Genomic DNA, 14508 nt, shown 5'->3' on the forward strand with positions numbered 1-14508 from the left:
TCGTTAAAATATTTTGTTGACAAATTAAAAAGCGAGACAACTTCATAAGATTTTAAATTTTAATTAATAAAATGTGTCATTATTTATTTGTACTGTCAGTTTCAACTAAAGTTAAATAAATGTATTTCACAGGAATTCAAATTCCCTGCAGTGTACTAATTCAGAAATTAATCTTATCTGATTTTTTTCAGGGTCTGGTGGTACCAAAATTTCAAATATTTTTCCTATGTACTAAGCATGTACCTCCAGCATTTGATAACGAACAATTAAATTCACATTACTGCGGGTAGTATTCTATTACCCCCAAAAGAATGCAGTGGATGAATAGGTGTATATAAATAATAACATCAATCTTTACAGAATAAACACGATAGACAAAAGCAAGAGACTTCTTGCTTGTTCGTAGCCTAATGCGTAATCTAAATTCATGTAACCTGTTACCGCTAAACAGTTCGTTGCTATGGTAACCCGAAATTGCTCAGTTTCAGCTCTTTCACCTCACGGTTACTTCACTTAAGTATCCAAATTTGAGTATTAGGATAAAACGCCATGTAGTCCGCTAAAAGTCAACTGACGTTTCGGAGGAATATACCGCGCAAAAGCAGGTGCAAGTAAAGCGTACACGGCTTCATATCGCAGGCGATAGTACTCTTCATAAGCACCGATGTGGGAATCTCAGATCCTATTTATTTGGTTCTGGTTCTTATCAAGTAGGCCCATTGTTAACACTATGAAAGTTTATCTAATTACGATAAAATATGCTGTAAGCCGGTAAGTAAAAAGGATGAGTTCTCCCGTAATTATTATTTCTGCTACGTCCTAAGTGGCTAAGTGCTATGTAAATTAAAAAGAGACATTTGGTCACTACTTGATTTGTGTAGTCTGTCCTCTCGAAGTTGAGAGTTTCATGCGCTAGGAACCACAAGCGACAGTACTCAATCTATAAGGTTTCAGAGATTTGGGGGGGGGACTTCTTGGTTAAACTACAGACGTTTCGCTGCTTTGAAACTGAAGGTAAGAAATACACGTAAGTTTATATATTTAGTGTCTCTGATTTATATGTCACAGTAATTAGAAGGAGATCCTCGTAATTTTGATGGCTTGATGCATGAGTTTCGAGTCAATTCAACTGCAATGGTCAAGTGAGAGTGTAAACAGACTAAACAAATTAAATTTGAAACACGGAATATAACTTGACTAAAAGGCAAAGAAGTCAGTTGAGAATCATCCGTTTTCTATCTATAAAAATAAAAATGAAGATGTACAACTATAATTTTGTTTGCTGCTGAATGTTCCTACAGTAACATTAATACATTTTGGACGCCTCCTGCTAGAAAGGTAGCAGTAATAAGAACAATCTCTTGAAATAGAAAAGACAACATTCAAGATTATTTGATGTCCGATCTTTCAATGGAGTAGACTCTGATACCGATCGCTATCTGGTGATGGCAAAAGTTAGGGATAGACTGGAAGCAACTAATCGAAAATGGATACAATCTGAAGAGCCTAAACGAGATAAACGTGAAAATCTCTGAAGGAAAACTTAAACAATGTTTCGGATATCAATAGAACTTAGGAAACTATTATACAGAATAGAAAAATTCCAGTTAAAAAGAGCCTTGGTTATTAAGAACTGAAGTGACATAAGCTTCAAAACTGTTACATAAGAGAAAACAAGTAAAATTGAAAAAGGTCACAAGATCCAAGCCAAATAGATATGGATAATATGACCAATGTAAGATATTTCAGGAACAAAAACGGGGAATGTCTGAAGACAATATTAATAAAATTGTAAGAAACAATACGGATAAGAAAATTAGACATGTATATCGAGGAATAATTTAATAAAATAATTGTGGCCAACCTGGAACTGACTTAGTAAAGAATGAGAATGAATTTTGAAAAATTTGATGAATAACTTTTCTCAGTTATTGAATCTATATAAGAGTTAGTGATGCTAGGCAGAAGGAAATACGTACAGCTGAGTCAACAGAATCTGGGGGCAGTTCTTTTGAGGCTGGAATTGCTATTGCAAAGTTGAAAAAATATAAATTGCAATGTACTTAACCAAATTCCGGCAAAAGTGATTAAAGCAGGATATGAAACGTTATGTTCATAGATCCATAAACTCACTAATTCTATTTGGAATAAGGAAAATTTGCCTGATAAGTGGAAGGAGTCTATTATTGCACCAATTTGCGAGAATGTGTTATTAAAATAGATAAGGTAAAAGTTATCCTTGTAACATACCGTGGAGGCCCATATGGTTGTGAGAAGTTGAGGCACTCATCTGCTATACCAGGCATGTCCAACGCGTCGATCGCGGGACGATTTTTGGTCGATCTCATAGGCCTATAAGGAAATTATACGTGAAAAGCTTGTAAATTCACTTGTAATATAATATAATTATATTCAGATTTTGAAAGGAAAATACGTATTAAAGTAGTCTGTACTTTCAATGTATGTTGCTTTCACCACAAACATCATGTGTCGTGTTATTTTTAACAATATTTTTGCTTAAAGCGAGGTACGACGATAGGAGGGGGTGGTAGATCACTGGCAGTTTTGACACAAAAAAGTCGATCACAACCTGTTTGAAGATGGACATGCCTGTTCTAGACAACTGGCTCACAGATGGCAGCAAAGTTTTCAGCCTTACGCGCCGGCCGCCCTATACACCCCAGGAAGATTTCTGGTACTCTTTTCTGTTAGAGGCTAAGTCGACCCCAGGGCCATAATGCCGCTGGAAGGTTTAGGTAAATTGAAAAAATCCACCACATCGGGACTCGAACTCGCGACCTTCCGGCTTGTAACATAGTGCCTCACCCAAATACGCTACCGAGTGCCCCAGATATTAAAACAGACCTTTTTATAATACGATGAGGTGGTATGGACTGGAATAATTTGACTTACAATTAGGATCAGTGTCGGACTCTTGTGAACACAATAATGAGCACTCAGATTCCATAAAATTTTAGGAAATTCTTGAGGAGCTAAGCGACTGGTGGTTTCTCAGGAAGGATTCAACTTCATGGAGTGAGTAAGTAAGTAAGTAAATAAGTTAGACAGCTATACATGAATGTGAAATTTCGCCTCTAGCCCATAAAGAAAACGTGAAGACAGAGTGAACTAAGCGCTGAGAACATTAAATTTGGACACAAGAGAGCTCTTATTACCTTTGTCAAAATAAGGTAGGATATAATGAAAGGAACATATAACATAGATGAGAGACAAAACATTATTGTCAAATACAAATTTTCTATCTGATAATCTGAAGAGGAGAAATGAGATTTCTTCTGCTACTGCCCTGAGCGAACCTGCCCTATACATGCTTCTAACATTCCACGTACCGAATCTCATATCCATTTTCTTTTGCTTAGGTCGTTTATCCGAGGAACCCGTCAAGGTCCGAGGCTTCTTGCAAATTTTTGTCACAAGCACATTTTTTACGGTGCAGAATTGTTAGCCCCATGCCCAAACCCATTCTGGAGGACCACCTCTTGTAGGCTGTCCGCGACTGTTTATTCAATATATTCGCAGCTACCTTCCATGTCTGGAGGCCTTCTCCATTCAAAACCCGAGGACGCGCCATGCCATGATGATAAGAGACCCACCTAACATGGAGGATCGGTTGATAGCACGTATTCAGTCTAGACAGAATAACGCTTGTGTACAACCACAGCTCCAGCGCGATTCTAACATATGTTTCCATCTTCGAAATTTCCATTACTGTGTGCCACAGAATGTTACCGCTGGTTGGTTCTTACCTAAGTGTACCATGTTATATTAACTAAATGGGTTGAAGATTTCCATTTTCTAGGATATAACACCGTGTAGTCCGTTAAAAGTCAACATGCTGTCTACATCCTCAGGTTGTTAGAAGCCAAAGCAAGAAACTAGCAGAGCTTGTTACCTGCTTCATGCCAGTTTCTTGCTTCGCTTATTCCTCGAGTCTGAAGATGGAAGCGACATGTTCCTCCAAAACGTAGGTAGACTGTAACGGAGTATGCGGTATTATAATCGCAGATTAGAATTCTTCATAGCCAACGATGAGAGAACCTAAGATACTACGAACTACAGGGGTCACTGCATATCAACTGAGTTGAGTTGAGATTATTTTTATATTTAACTTCTTGAGAAACAAGATGCTAACTCAACTGATCATGAAAATCTCAGTATTAAGGTTACATTCTGGGTTTCGTTTTCTCACCTTTTTTCTCGTTAACTCGATACTCTATTGAAGAGGGTAATGAACCTTAGGTTTCCACAAAAGGCAGGAAAATTCTTGACTAGCCAAGGGGCAACCGGCTTTAGGAGGACTTGGTTCAGTGGGGCTAGTTCATAAAAAGAACAAAGTCATGTTAGAATTACAAGAGAGCTGAAGCAAATAGTCATTATTTACGATCAACACATGAGTAGCACAGGCCACTTTATGAACAGGTTCCTGTCTAAGATTTTAAAGAAAATTCACGCTGAAAAGATCTCCTTAGACCAGATAATTAAAACGAAAAATTGCGACCGGTTCAGCAAGTTGCAAGTTCCGCCAGTCACATCTGAAATACGTAGACTGAAGAGGGCTGCGAAATTTTACGGAAATATTTCTACGAGATGCAGTCAGCCTTATTACGTGTTCAATTTTCACTGGTTTATTCGAACAACACATTAACGTCTGCGAAGTTCTTGCTGTATTTTGGCATCGGAATATGTAAACATATACCGACTTTATTTCTGCAGTATTTTCTATGGGTTATGCGGTAGTGTAGACAGTTCATCAGCTATTCATAGACTTAAAGAACGCCTATGATTCAGTTAGGAGGGAAGTATTGTGCAATATTCTGAGAGAATTTGGGATACCCATGCAACCAGTTAGGTTGATTAAACGAAACATATAGTAAAGTCCGTGTAGGAAAACATTTGTCTGATAAATTTCCTATCCAGAATGGTCTAAAAAAAGGAGATGCTTTATCGCCACTCCTTTTCAACTTTGCCTTAGAATATGCTATTAGGAAGGTCCAGGGAAATCAGGTGGGACAGAAATTAAAAAGGACACATCAGCTGTTGGCCTATGCCGATCATGTGACTCTACTGGGTGATAATGTAGATACCATAAAGAAAAACACACAAACTTTAATAGACGCAAGTAAGGGATTGGTCTAGAAGTAAACACTGTGAAAATTATGTATATGTTGCTGTCTCGTCACCAAAATGCAGGACAAAATCATGATATAAAGACAGGAAATAGATGTTTTGAAAATGTGGCACAACTCAGATATTTGAGGACATACACATATCAAGATGGTCACATATTAAATTGATACCCTCACACGTTCCACAAAATCTGTTTATGTTGGAAGCTAGCAGACTAATACTACATAATAAATCAGATACATTGAAGGGATAAAATTTCAGAAGAAAATCACCGCAACTTGCGATTGGTCGGGTGGAATTCCTGCTACATATTTTGGAGGTCCCGGGTTCAAGTCAGGACAGGCCATGATACCGGAAATCCTGATCAATGTCTTTCATAGCTTTCACCAGTATCTCCAGAAAGTCTCTGTCATATATCCTCAAATTAAGCCAAGACATTCTTTCTACATTTTTCTTATCTCTACTCAGTAATAACTATAGCGCAGTTGGTATAGCGACTGGCTACGGGCTGGACGGCCGAAGGGTCGGAGTTCGAGTCCCGGTAGGGTCAAGAATTTTGTCTTCTCCACTTCGTCGAGACCGGCTCTAGGGTCCACCCAACCTCCTATCGAATGAGTACAGGGAGCTCTTTCCCNCGAGACCGGCTCTAGGGTCCACCCAACTTCCTATCCAATGCGTACCGGTTGCTCTTTTCCCGGGAGTAAAACAGCGGGGGCTTGAAGCTGACTACTCACCTCCAGCTAGTGCCGAGATCAAGAAAAGGTGGGTCTATATATCTACTCCCCCATACGCCGTTAGAGAATTGCTGAGGTTCAGTCATGAGCGGTTGCGGCGAGAAGCTGGTAGCTGCGGCCGTGGACACTTCGGGAACCCAGAGGAAGGGGAACGTCCGCCGTCCGTCCCTCAAACAAAACACTTCTTATTGTTTCGTCTTTCCTCTCGTCAGAGAAGAAGTTACTTACGAACTATAACCGCAAATGTTCAGATGACAAAATCATACTACGAAAAACATATGAACCTACGAAACAGTCCCCAACAGTACCAGCCCAACCGTCACTTGAGATCTGCTGCGGATGTCTGGATTGAAGTGTACTATGTGGCTTTGCATCACCCCAAATCCGCCGCTCCTTGTAAAGCCTGCTTCGCCAGTTAAAAACACAGGGCTCCTAAGGAAGGGATCGTTACCACACCGACGAAGGAACCACTGGCGAAATTCTTGTAATGGTCGAAAACCAAACAGACTTGTGCACGTTGCAAAGGGTACAGGTGCAACAACTGCTCATGAAGAACCTGCCACACTGTCGCGTGCGCCTCATGTTCTTCAGTTTGTATATGACGAATGCCGGTACGAGGATTCTTCCATACGCGTCTCAGAATGCGCGCATCCACATTAGCTGTTCGTGCCCTTCTCCGCCTTCCTTGGCCTACCGTAGAAGGACGAACAGTGACAGTCTCCCTGATGCGACGACCAATGGTGTGAAACATGCGTGGGTCCAGAAATCTACGTTGAGTGTATCTCCCCGGTTACAGTCTTACAGCTTCTGAGGCACTATCACGGGCTACTCCGAGAATTAAGCGTATATTGAAATATTCTTGGAAGGTGTAGTTATCCATATTAAGCAAAGACTTATAAAGCATTGATAAACAACTGCACTTGTCTGTAGGTACAATTCATTAGAAATGAATGCCTAACGTCACATTCTAGTGTGCACGGTAAACACACTGTCACTGCAAACACGGCAACTGCATGGTCTATTGTGGAACTGGTAAAATGTTAATGTTGAATTACAAGTGGCCATTCACGTGGCCCGCTCTAAACTTCAATTTTCTTCGAAAGTGCCCCTGGAGAGTTCTGCAAGGCTGAGATGATATGTCGCTGTAAAGGTTCGGCCATACAGAGCGCTACGCTATGTTCGCTACGTACGCTGTTTACACTCTGCGACGCAGCTAACATAGGGAACATAGCGTACGTAGCGTACGGAAGTCTGTGTGGCCAGTCACACTGGCAATAAAGGGAGATATTTTTCTATTCGTATTGCGAACATAGCGTACGTAGCGTTCGTCTCGTACGTAGCGCTCTGTGTGGCCGAACCTTACGGGAACTGAGATTTCAGTTGCGAGAACCAGGAACCGGCTGTTGAAGACACTGATGGCTGGAGAAGATGTAGTGTTTACAGCAGTGATCTGTAAAGTGTGGAGACTAGCGGTAGCACTGTAATTACTTGTAGTTCCGAGTAGCGTGTATAAGTGGTCAATAAATCCATTCGCCAATCCATATCCCGTCTATAGTCACTGCTCTAAATCATGACAGTATAAAGTATTTTAACACTTTTGGGCCTTAGTACACATGCTCTAATCTTCTGTGTCTATTTTTGAGCCACCATGCTTTTATGTACACGCACACACACAAACACGCTCTATTTGCGACGTGATACTTCTGAAATCTGTTAAATTTCAGTACGTATTGTTAAGTGTCTTACGCCATATTTGAAATTTTCCTTCCAAATGGTTACGCTATAAAACGCTTAAAACAGCAACGTATCTATACGACAACACCTCTCTGATTCTGTGTACAACAATTCTACTTCTAAAGGCAACTTATTTGTGAACCTGAGAAATGAGCGGGCCTGTACGTCAATTTGAAGTGTCGGTACCACAGATGTGCAAATAATCTCACTGCAATTGACTCTGCTCTCAGCGTGCTATGTAGTTTCTCTCTGGCCGCAAGGAAATATTTGCATTGAAGAACATTGGTGTATTCTGCTCGTAGGCAAACTTTCCTCTTACTAAAAAAGCAATATGAACCTTAACGACACTGTACATAGAACAGTTTTATTGTAAGAGTATTGCGCTGAAATTTTACACAGACATACGTTTCATTTATCCTCGACTGGTGTTACATAATAAACCGGACAGCAGTTAGCAAAGAGAAATACACGACCCGTTATAGATTCCAGCCAAAGTACGGGTCCAATATACATATATAAAAATCTCCTCGAATATTTTCTCCTAGCATTTTGTTGCAGTTGGGTTTAGAATTTATTTTCAGTGGTTTCCGAAATATGTAGTGTAGGGAAGAATTTTAAAAGAATTAAATTTTAAGTTTTGATACTGTTGCGTGATGGATGATAAACAACTGATAATAAAATCTCTTCAAAATATCTGCCCATCTGTCAGTCCATTTACTCCGTCATGGATATCATCAGTAATCTGTCAAGACGACAGGTCCACAGTCTCTTCCAAAACAATTCCGCCACTTAATGCGATCTAGAGTTTTCTCCTTCAAATGACAGTATCCTCTTCTGTCCCCAAGGTCATCCAGCATCTTCTTACGTCTTCTTCCTCGTCTTCTTGTCACTTCTATCCGCCCATCTATCTTTCCTTCGATAGCTTCTTTTAGAAGGCAGTTTCTGCGTAAAACATGACCAATCCAATTAGCCTTCCGTTTTCTTATTTCATGTAGGATATTCCTCTGCTCACTGACTCTAATTAACACTTCTTCATTTCTCACATAATCGGTCCAACTGATCTTCTCCATTCTTCTCCAACACCACATTTCGAAACTTTCCAGATGTTTCTGATCTACTGCCCTAAGTGTCCATGTTTCAGCCCCATACAGAGCTATGCTCCAAATGTAGCATTTCACTAGTTTCTTCCTCAAATTTAAGTCCAATTTGCTGGTAAAAAGATTCTTCTTCTTGCTAAATGCAGCTTTTGCCATGGCAATCCTGGATTTAATTTCACTAGTACACCTTCCATCATCTGTTAACAAGCTACCCAAATATTTAAAACATTTCACATTCTCCAGTTGTTTTTGGTCTATCTTTATTGTGACTGGGGTTGGTTGTCTCGAAATTTTCATTACTTTTGTTTTCTCCACATTCATTTCCATGCCATAGCACCTTCCAATTTCAATTAGTCTATCAATCATGCCCTGTAGCACAGTTTCTTCCTTAGCCATTAACACAAGGTCATCTGCATATTTCACAGTTTGAATAATTTGCCCTCCTACTTTGAAGTCTCCGAGCCCATCCAGAGCTTCCTTGGTAAGGCATTCGCTGTACAAGTTGAACAGAATTGGAATTGAACAGAATGAAACAGAATTGATAATTAAATTATCAACTACGAGTTTTCTTGTATATGTACAGTAACGTTTAAAGGGCAATGTCGCTTTCAAAAAAATTCAAGTAGCAAAAAAGAATTATTAGTGAGCGCCGTGTTTTTTAAGAAAAATGGGAAATCGCTTATTTCTGTTGTGAAATACAAGGTAAAATTACATGTTTGATTTGTGGACAAAATATAAGTGTTACACTTTAGGTAATTATATTGAAATTATACCTAAATAATAAATAGAATTAAATTTCCTTGTATCAAAATCTAATGTATATTTCTATTTTGAAGTGCGGCCCTCGACTATTATTTATAAGGCTGAGGTGGCCCTCTGTACAAGCTGAGTTTGACATGCCTGGTCTAGATAGTGTGGGAGCGTCAACGTCTCACAACCCTATGGGTCTTCAGGGCCTGGTACAGGGATAGCTTTATTTTACTTGACTTTAAACAAATTGGGTGTGGGGTTGTGAACTGGATTCATCTCGCTCACTATAGAGTCCAATAATAGGAGTATGTGAAAAAGGTAATTAGCTTTTAACTAACTAACTAACTAACTTCATGGAACTGAGCCCTTCTCGTGAAGCCGCCAGTTGTGCAGTTATTCAACAACTTCACAGCATTTTATGGAACCCGAGTTCATTACCGTGTTCACAAGAGCCCACCACTGGTTCCTATCCTGAGCCAGATAAATCCAGTCCATACCACCCCATCCTACCTCTCTAAGATCTACTTTAATATTATCCAATCACAATTCACTTTTAGACGCTTTATATGAAAGTAGTCGTTAAACAAGTGTTAAAATGCACAATAATAAGACGTGAACGTGGGAAAACAGAAAGAAAAGAATAAAAACTGCAGAAATGGGAAATTTGAGATCTTTAAAGAAATACTCGTATACGCTATTAGACAAAACAAGAAACATTTAATATATAAGGATGACAAAGACATAATACAATTTGAAGAGATTAATGTATGGAGAATATAGGGCAAGAATAAGCAAGTGGAATGGTTTAAGATAACATGGATTTATAAACCTGTCAAGCCAAGACACAGAGGAAGGTCAAGTAGGCGGTGGATAGATGACCTTGAGGCTTGCACACATCAAGTTTCTTACATCGTGAAACCAAAATGACGTGTTATCGTCTATATAACGAGGAAATACAAAACGAACCTTACCTGTAGCGCTGACAGGGATACAAAATAGATATGAAACTTTGGTAGGGTAGACCTAGGAAAGAGGTCATTCCGAATTATTTTGTTGTTGTTTATTCCTTGGGGTGGGGTGAGACTGAGTCACTTGGTACGTCGGGCACTAATTGGCCTATTCTAGCAGCCTTGGATGATAGATGATGATGATGAATCTAGAGAAGTCGGTGGAAGGGAACTGGCAGGAGAAACGGAATTACTCGAGGAAAACTCTGTCCAGTGCCGCTTTGTCTACCAAAAAATCCTGGGTTAGAACCCGCGCCGCTGCAGTGGCATATTGATAACTAACCACCTCAGCTATAGCATGGCCTAGAGAGTCACTTGATGACAGGTGACCAAGCTAAGATGTTAGAGGGTTACATACATATGATTCATAGTTCCTACGCTTTCTGGTAACTCCAAGTTAAACGCAGGAAGGAAAAGGCTGAAATTGTGTGTGTGTGTCTGTGTGTTGTATGGAAGAGCTTATTGAGAAGGGAATCCATGGTGAGAAATAATATTTCCTGGCTTTTAACGCACATGAAGGGGGTTTGTAGATATATTTCATTTGCAAATTGTGTAAAATATCTCGGAGTAATCTTTGATAGCAGGGTCAGATGGACATTGGACATAGAAATGATCGAAGCCAAAGCCTTCAGAACATTTATAAGATTGTATTCCCTATTCAAAAGTGAGCGATTAAGCGCTAACATTAAGCTGACCCTCCACAAAGCTCTGTAATGACTTATGCTAGTCCCTCTGGGAATTCGCGGCGGACACCCATCTAATGAAATTGCAGAGCCTACAAAACAAGGTTCTCCGCACCACTTGCAATTTTCCAAGGCACACACAGGTTCTCGATTTACAAATTTACTTACTTACTTACATACTCATGGAGCTGAGCCCTTCTGGAGGAGCCGCCAATTCTGCAGCTACTCAAGAATTTCCCAGCATTTTATGGAACCCCAAGGTTCATTGCCGTGTTCATAAGAACCCTCCGCTGGTCCCTATCCTGAGCCAGATCTATCCAATCCATATCGTCCCATCGTATCTCCCTAAGATCCATTCTAATATTGTGCACCCACCCACGCCTTGGTCTTCCCTGTGGTCTCTTCCTTTCTGGCTTTCCCATCAATATACTATACGCATTCCTCGTCTCACCCATTCGTGCTACATGACCTGCCCACCTCATCCTCCTTGACTTGTTCATTCTAGTTATACTTGGAGAGGAGTACAAGTTATGAAGCTCCTCATTATGCAGTTTTCTCCAACCTCCTGTGACGTCATCTCTCTTTGGTCCAAATATTCTCCTCGTTCCTCCCTTAATGTCAGAGACCAAGTTTCACACCCATACAGAACCAGAAGCAAAATTATATAAGATTTGAGGCTTTCACGGCGGTGACTATGAAGAAAGCAGTATACACGGTGCCAAATCCCAAAAGACTGCTTTCTTCAGCAAATTTATAGTTTTGTATATTCTCATTTTTATGTTTTTGGACAACAGATGAGAATACAAAAGGTTCTGGATGGAATGGTAGCAAGCATTACCCGAGTTCAATCGCCTCTTAATTTCCTCCTGAATCAGGTTTCGATCTGTTATCGTTGGTCCCAAATATCTGAACTGTGCCACATTTTCAAAACATCTGTTTCTTATNTTTCAAAAGTCCGTACGTATATTATTACATAACAAAATTATGCAGGCAACAAGCGGAAGTCATACAAAATCATGATAACGAAAGTGTTCGCAATATTGGACAAGGCGAAGCCCGATACAGAAAGTATAAGAGGCTTAAACTTGGCGGCTGTCAAGCATACGACCGTTAAAGTGACTAGACTGCCGTTGTAGCGGAAGCTACTATAAATAGAGCATAATCTGCTGTACTGAGCCTGGACTGAGAGAAGCCCTGTGTATATTTTATATACATTTATTAACATGTTTAACACGTAAAATGTAAATATCCTTTACATTATGACAAATCACTTACTACTACAGACTATGATTCTGACCAAAGACAGACCCGTCCTCTCGTCAGAAAGGGCGCCCCACAAAAAAAAAAAAAGACCGAAACTGTCAAATAATAATAATAAATATCTCGACACCAAGATTGACTGACTGACCGTCAGCCGCACTGTGACTTCGACTTTGACAGACGAGTGAGTTGAAGTGTAGTAGTCGCCGAGTTCAGTTGTATCGAGTGAATGGAATCGAGAGAGTTTTCAGAGAGAGTTGAAGTCTAGCAGTCGCCGAGAACACTTTACCGAGAGAAGCGAGAACTGTGATAGTGACGAAGAAGCGTCTAAGAGGACATTATAAGTGACAATAAACATTCGCCAAATCCGAGACTTGCTTGAAGTTATTTGTCGCGTTACATAGGCAACACGCAACTCATACGCCTGGATATCCCAAGTGGTCTGTTTCATTCGGAGTTTCAGGCTAAATGTTGTGGCATGTAGATCCATTGCTAGGCGTCGACCACGAATTAGGCAACTGTGCAGTAGCCGTTGCTAGGGAACGGCTCTGCAAACACGCACGTTGCTAGGCAACAGATTTGTAACATGCAAAAGTGGAGTAACTGGGAAGCAGTGTTCCTACACGGTCCGTGTTAGTGTAGTGACGCAACAATAGAAGAACTGTTAGGAGATATGTTTTCTATGTGGTCCGTCCGTGCCAAGGCTATATAACGAGGAGCAACTGTGATTACGAGAGTCTTGAAACTACAGTTAGAAGAGCAGGAGGTAGTTGTGAGACAGTCGCCGTTCAGTAAGGACGTAGACACAGAAGATGAAGAAATTATGGTGTTGGAAGCCGTTACCAGTCGACAACCAGTAGAGATAGAGCAAACTGAGATTTCGTACGTGCTGTAGTGAACTGCGGATTGTGTGAATGAGGGTTATCGCTATAGTTACTTGTAGTTAGATCCGTAAATGTTCAATAAATCCAAACCCCGTCTATAGTCACTCATGCACGTGACAATATTGCATTTGTTTCTTGTATCTTCCAAGATTATTACTCGTACATGTCGTGCAAATCGTATCGTCCTTGAGTCAGGCATCCTAACACCGTGTACTGTAAATATTACGAAGCCCGTAAATGTGCCATGTTCTGCAACCTCATGTAGGCTCTGAGAGAGCACAGGCAAATGAAGGACTCGCCTGGGGCGACATGGTTTTATATAAAATTTCACTTTTCTTTCGCTGAATGGCAAAAATTCATGCTCATCATTTTTACATATTCTGGATATTAATTGGCAGCTATATAAACGTCTCATCATAATTGGGAAAATAGCGAATTCTGGGCCATAGCCTTCCTCAGAAAAGTCTGCCAGACTGCACCCGGTTTACACATCTTCGTATTTCGCAACAATAATTTTTCACATAGCAATGTCGTTAGCTTTATGCCCAAATCCCAACCTGGAAGACTAGGTCCATGTATTTATGTCCTCCAGTGATAGGGTGGTCCAGTTATGCACCCAGACACCAGGTTCCATTTTCGTCGCCTTCTATGACTCGCAGGTGTACGGTGGAGGAATTCTAACCCGCTTCCACATCTCCTGCATCGGCAAAAATAAAACCTCTCTAAGGAAGAGAACAGCAATGAAGGGTTTCGCCTGTGTTTAGAAATTGTTTTATTGTGAAGAAGCTCTGAGAATCCAGATCTGTTTTTAACTGGGCGTGGGATACGATGGAACAAATCATCGTGCGGAGATGATAAATGCTTGGGATGACCCTGTCTTAATGTTACTTTTGCTCTTTCATGTTCAAATGTTCTCCTCAACATGCAGCATTTTGTTTACAAGCGCCACCATTTGGTTCATCTAATAAGGTGACAGATCAACTTTCACACCCACACAAAAGGCAATGTTACAATGTTATCTTTCTCAATATTTACGTTTTTAGATAGATGAAAATGTAATACATTCAGAACTGAATATACCAAACTTGCTTTGCTCTTAATTTTATGAGAATTATATATTTTGTTGTTATCCTCATGATTACTTTGTGTTCGTACGTGCCCATCGTTCGGTATTCTAAAAACTGGAAAACACAGCGTTTCGGAAACTGTAT

At 40.2% G+C, this 14508-nt stretch overlaps 1 long non-coding RNA gene across 1 annotated transcript in view; it reads right to left on the reverse strand.

Annotated features, from left to right (window-relative positions):
• Nucleotides 1-2317: 2317 nt before the first annotated feature.
• The window catches only part of LOC117282776, a 33150-nt gene continuing 20959 nt past the window's right edge, over nucleotides 2318-14508 (reverse strand). Inside the window, exon 3 of the long non-coding RNA XR_004513644.1 lies at nucleotides 2318-2352. This is a non-coding gene — a long non-coding RNA (uncharacterized LOC117282776). The remainder of the gene's footprint in view (nucleotides 2353-14508) is intronic.

This window comes from Cryptotermes secundus, unplaced genomic scaffold (assembly GCF_002891405.2).
Source record: "Cryptotermes secundus unplaced genomic scaffold, Csec_1.0 scaffold391, whole genome shotgun sequence".
NCBI lineage: Eukaryota > Metazoa > Arthropoda > Insecta > Blattodea > Kalotermitidae > Cryptotermes > Cryptotermes secundus.